Below are 6,378 nucleotides of genomic sequence, written 5' to 3'. Positions count from 1 at the left end.
TTCAAAAAAGCACTTGGGACACAGTGCCACCTTGCATTCATTACATTCACATGGAGTGTCCTTATATGTCTGAGGCCGACGTTTTGTTGTGTTGCACACGTGGCAACGCCTGTAGGCCACATGATATGCAAGTGTTTGGCCAAGGTCCACAAGATGGTGACGTGAAAGGTATTGTTTGCTACACAACCTAGCAGCCATTGGTGTCTGATACATTCCCCTTGTTGCACCTGTGCCCTGAACAGTTCCATACTTTGCAAGGAGCTTGCGTGCCAATTCCCCCTCAAACTCCTGTAGAAAGATACCCTTACCCCAAACCTTTTTGAAAAGTATGCAGTTGTTCAGGATCACGGTATCAGGAAGATGTAAGATCCCCTTCTTGTACCAGTGGCAAGATTTATGAAAGCAGTCTATCTCGCGTATCTGCATGTCAGACTTATTGACGAGGTGCAAATTGATGTTGTAGTCATTGACTGCATCTGACTTGAACGTGGGTTCCGTGGTCTTGAAACCTGTCTTGCCTGTGTCCTGCATAACCCCCTGATGGACTGTGGTCAACATGTTCACCTTTCACTTATCATGCCAGTGGATGGCCATGTTACCATAGTTGCTGGTTAGCAGGCCACCTTTCTCATTTTTTTATGAGAAGGTGGATAATTCTTCCTACTGGCAGAGACAGTTCCGCAGGACCCCAAACCATGTTCAAGTAATTACTTCATCAGTGCCGGGGATGTGTAATAATTGTCCGTGTACAGTATGTGGTGCTTGTTGAAATATTTGCCAATGAGCATTTCATTACTGCAGCAGAAAAACCATGTGGATCGTCACTAGGTATATCAACATCTGTAGCAGAATAAGCTATTACATCTAGTACATACCCAGTCTGGCAGTCAAACTGGACGAAGAATTTCAGTCCAAAACGGTGACTTTTGATGGCAGATACTGAATAAATGCTAAACGGCCCCAGAACAAGCTGCTCATTCATCACAGCTTTCTGAAACAGCCGGAAAAGCCTCGTAAAAGACTTCTTCAGCATGGTAAGAATAGGTTTTATCTTCCATAACCTGTCATTGAGTTCTGGGCCATAATTCCTGTTGAAATGAAGGAACCGTAATATGGCTAGGTGCCTGTCACATGCTTAATACTTCCCAAAGACAGGTGTGTGCACAATCTCATCCACTGACCAATAATCATGGAGCACATGTTATTTGATGTGGGCCATCATCATTGTTAATGCAAGCCACACATACATTTAACCCACCTCTACTGGCAGCTAGTCTCTCATCTTTGTGCTGTCACTCACAAACATCTCTAGCCAGCAAACAGAGATAGCCTTGTGGAGGTTAATTTTGTCCACCAGGTACTGCATTGTTGCTGATGTAAAGAGTGCCTGGAAGAAGGGCAGGATTGTCCGTGGATCTGCCTCCAGCTCTTGCATCTGCACACCTGCCCCCCCCCCCCCGTTGCATCAAAGGCAGGTAGTGATGACTGGAATCATTCACGCTCCTGCCACACAAAAGCATCAAGCCTACTGATGCCAGGGCTGCTTGGGCGTGATGTTGGCTCACCTGCATGTTTCTTAGCGCAACGTGCATGCCCACGCCCATGTGTGTGGGCACAGGGACGACCAGGGGCACAGCCATGGGCAGTGGGGGGAGGGGAAGGAGAGGTGGAGGTGGGGGAAGATGAGGGTGATGACTCACCTGAGGTCGGGACTCCCTGGGGAGATGCTGACTGGCCACACTGGCCATGCAGACTACGTGCGGTCCTTGTTTCCATTCTCCCCACGTATGAAGGGCTAGATTGTGGGTCGTGGGGAGGAGAAAACGCCACACTTATCGCGAGTGTGGTGGTGAGGTGCAGCAGCGGCGTTTGTGTAGTATATGACCATCACCCCCCAGCACCATCTCCTTCACTTTTCTCTGCTACTGGGTTATCCACCTCTTTCTCAGAGGTGAAGGCATCGTTCTCATAGGCTGGTCCAGCCTCCTGTAGCACTTTGATGGCCTTCTCAGATGTGTCAGAACTGGAAGGGGAAGGAGCACATGAGATGTAGCTCTTGACGTGATAACTTCCTGCTTTTTCTGAGGAAATTTCACCACTCTCAGTTATACTCCACAAAGTTTCCTCCAAAGCACACCCTATTGCACCATCACTGAAACCATTCATGGTATCCCCCGGCAGAGGTTTAGCAAAGGTGGTTGATGCAAGGGGGCTGCATGAGGGGCGGGCGGACTTGGACGAAGAGGATTCTGAAGACATGGCTCCACACCTGGGTAAGTCACGGGAAAGACTGAACCACGTGGCTATACCCACCACACTGTGTCCAACGTTCACCCGAAATGGCGCAGCATATGCTGCTCCCCAGCAGCTGGGGGTTAAGTTGCACAGTTTTAGGATTTATGATCATAGACTTGATACTCAAGTGTCAGCCCATCACAACTTTGCCTTCCGTAACTTTGCCTTCCATTAATTCTGTTTAGTTTCTTGAACATTGTAGCTGATCTCTTATATATATTAAGGCCTGTTATTTATTGTTAACATCAATTTTTGTATTAAGAGACCTTCTATTGTCTGCAATTTAATAGTTGGCAAAATTAAGCATTTAACATTTTGCTATGAGACTTATGCATGTGCAGTTAAGGAAGTCCTGAATAGGAGAACACCCCGTGTTTGTTTACCAAAGATTTCCTTTACTGGGACAGCAGTGCTTGTTTCGTCCGTCCTTTGATAATATTTGAGAATATGAACTATACTGAATTAAAAGGAATGAAGATGATAACTAAACTTCAGAGGCTGTCGAATTAAGTCAGGAACTGCATATTAGTCTTCTTTATTATCAATGTCCTATCCTAGTAACATCAACAAATTCAGGAGTTACTCCCTTTATATATATATATATATATATATATATATATATATATATATCCCAAACGGGGTGGCCAAGGGCTTAGAGTTAATTGTTTTACAGGGAGGGACACTAATCCTCCACCAACCCCACTTGACACGTAGGGACGCCAACAGCATCTGGTGTTCCCAGGCGGTCACCCACCCAAGTACTAACCAGACCCAACGTTGCTTAACTTCCCTGATCGGACGGGAAGCGGTGTACTCAACGTGGTATGGCCGTTGGCCATATATATATATATATATATATATATATATATATAATATATATATATATATATATGGAGCCTCAGTGGTAAAGTGTGCGTTTTTGTACACTGAAGAACGAGGGTTTGCGCCCAGCCAGAGTGATAAACTTTGGGAGCGTTTTCTCATGCCACCTACTGCATTGGCGGACACAAGAGGTGCTGTGGTTGAACCAGTGTCGCATGCAGTAAAGTATGTTTGCATCCAGTCGGCTTGTGCGGGCCGATTACACTTGGTTCACAGACTACACACATCCAAAGCCACCCCTACACAATAATTACACGTACAAGCACTTTGCACCCTACATACAGTCTCTACCAGACAGCCTAAGCCACTTGATAGGGATGCATTGGCTGTATCGTCCGCACTTCAGTCGGGATAGGCCGGTCCTGCAGTGGACACTCAAACAGCTGATGAGATGAGATGAGATATATACATACACATATATACATACATACTTTATACTATACTTATATATATATATATATATATATATATATATATATATATATATATATATATATATATATATATATATATAATTATTTTTAAAAGCTTTATCTTTTTTCTATCAGTTGAATACAAAGGAAATCAGTGGCAATATGCCCACCAACTTTTATTACTAATGTTATAACTTTGCCATTACCTTTTGATTTGTATTTATGATGGAATTACAATACGTGGCCAACTTTTAATTGTATAATACCTTGCATTTAATAGACATCTCAGCAAAAAGTTGCAACTTTAATGTCTATTTAAAATATGAAAACTGAAGAAACAAAATATATGCGTATTTTAAGATCGACATTATGCATCATTTAACTTACAAAAGATATTTAGTGCGTAATATAGAAGTTGCACCAAGTCTCCAGTGCCATTTTGAGTAATCCATGTTCCTTCCTTCATTTTATGGAAGGGATGGTAAAATAAATCATAAATCTGTTTATATCTATCTATTACCAGACGCCTTAATCCCGTAAAGGGTGGCCACAAACAAATCGCCTCCATGTCGCCCTGTCCCCTGCCATTTCATTGTCCTGCTCCCAGCTCACACCACCCTTTCTCATATACCTCTCCACTCCATCCCTCCATCTCATCTTGGCCTCCCCCTCCCTCCCCCCCCCTCCACCTCACTCACATACACTCTACTCGTCAGTCTCTCACTCTCCATCCTCTCCACATGGCCAAACCACCTTATTTTGTTTCTCCTAACGCTTCCTATCACATCCACATCCACACCACAATGCTTCTTCACTTCCTCATTTGTCAGCCTGTCTCTCCACGTGACACCACATGCTCCTCTCAAATAACTTATTTCCACTGCTCTCACTCTTGACATCTATCCCTCCAACAAGGTCCAAACTTCACTTCCATACGTTCGAGTTGGTATCACAATATTGTCATGTAGTAGCTTTTTCACTTCCATGGTCACTTCCCTGTTTCTTATCACTGCTCTCAAGGAACCAGCAACCTTTCTTCCCTCTTGTACCCTTTCAAGCACTTCACCCTCTAAGCTTCCATCCTTACTCATCACACTACCCAAGCACTTAAATGCACTTACATTATCCATTTCCTCCTCATCCACCCTCACTGTACATTCACTGACTTCACTTCTCTCGAAGACCATCACTTTACTCTTCCGTACATTCACCTTTAGGTTCCATTTCTTATACACTCTTCCAGACTCATCCACCAAGCCTTGCAGTTCCGCTTCGTCTTCACTTAACAACACAGTATCATCTGCAAACAACAGTACTGATAGTTTTCAAACACCTCTCTCTCACTAGGGCCGCTCCAACATCCACTGCCCTACCTTGTATCTCATTTATAACCCCATCCATATACAGATTAAACAGCCATGGAGACATGACACATCCTTGTTTCAATCCAACATTCAAATAGAAAAATTCATTCAGTTCATTATCCACGTGCAGTGCAGCCTTAGCACCATCATACATACTCTCCACGGCCTTCATCAACTTCCCATCTACTCCATTTATTATTAATACTTTCCACAATCCTTGTCTATCCACCCTGTCATATGCTTTCTCCAAATCCATGAAGGCTTCATACAATTTCTTTCCCTGTGTAGAAACTTTTCCACTAAAGATCCAAGAATGAATATCTGGTCTACACAAACTCTTCGTAAAACCTCCCTGTTCTTCTCCAACTAATTCCCCTGTTTTCCCTAACTGTCAGTATCTTACCATATACTTTTCGTATTACAATAAGAAGACAAATGCCCCTATGATTACCACACACTTCTTTTTCCTCTTTTCCTTTGTACAAGGGAATAATTATACCTGACTTCAAATCCTCCGGGACTCTACCATCCTCCCAGGCCAATCTGCACATCTTCCACATCCTTTCTACTACTATCTCTCCCCCATAAATCATAAAACGAAAAGAAGACCACGTAAGATTATTTGGGCCTCTGAACGAGGAAGTGATGTCAGAAGCCTAACTTTTTCAGTCCGATGATATTCTTGTTACCAGATGATTTCACTAATTAGAACACTGTCATACTAAAGGGGATTTATGACAGCTGTCATCATCTAGCCCAGTCTCCCCTGAGCTGAGCAAAATCGTCGGAATAAAGAATAATATGATTTACGTCGTCAGAGTGAAGGAAGTAGTGTAATCAAGCTCATTTAGCAGCACACACTCTTGGCTAACTTGTCAGTGTTTGTTTTTTTCCTGATTGCGTGAATGAAGGTACATCATAAGAATCAAGCAAATATTGGATTTTAAAACCTTGCTTAATCGCCACAATGGTCTAGTAAATGAACCGTAAGCACATCAGCCTGCACCGCGAGCTGGCGAAAAGTGAGCTATGTTTTATTCCGTATTAGGGACGGTCTCCTATGACGTCTGGAAACAAAGGTCAGGAGGCGGTTTTTGGCAGATACTAAATTTCAGAAAACTAAGGCAATGACAAGCTCCAAGAAATATAACGAAATGACTGTTCAAGGGACTGCCGGATGGAACACCAATGTACTAAACGCATATGCAAAATATCCAGTCAAAGATATTCGTTCATGGGTGTGATATTTTTTATCAACGTTTATTTTAGTGATTTAACGGTCTACTGTATAGTTTTGCTAACTGTCGTAAGTTTACCCCGACATATAGAATAGTCACAATAGTTATGTTACTTTTTTGGGCCTAGGACCGAGTTAGGCTCGCCAGCTAGGTAGCTGACGACACTCGGAAAGTTCGTCATTGATG

General features: G+C 43.1%; 1 non-coding gene across 1 annotated transcript; it reads right to left on the bottom strand.

Annotated features, from left to right (window-relative positions):
• Positions 1-3,012: 3,012 nt before the first annotated feature.
• On the bottom strand, positions 3,013-3,131 carry LOC145402503 (5S ribosomal RNA). The gene has a single exon (XR_013897798.1). It is a non-coding gene; the product is annotated as a 5S ribosomal RNA (ribosomal RNA).
• Between the last annotated feature and the right edge of the window lie 3,247 nt (positions 3,132-6,378).

The sequence above is a fragment of the Coenobita brevimanus genome, chromosome 57, assembly GCF_032717465.1.
Source record: "Coenobita brevimanus isolate Jiangsu-jjx chromosome 57, ASM3271746v2, whole genome shotgun sequence".
Classification (NCBI taxonomy): domain Eukaryota; kingdom Metazoa; phylum Arthropoda; class Malacostraca; order Decapoda; family Coenobitidae; genus Coenobita; species Coenobita brevimanus.
The sequence above is the reverse complement of the archived record's forward strand: the minus strand, read 5'-3'. Positions and strand labels throughout refer to the sequence as shown.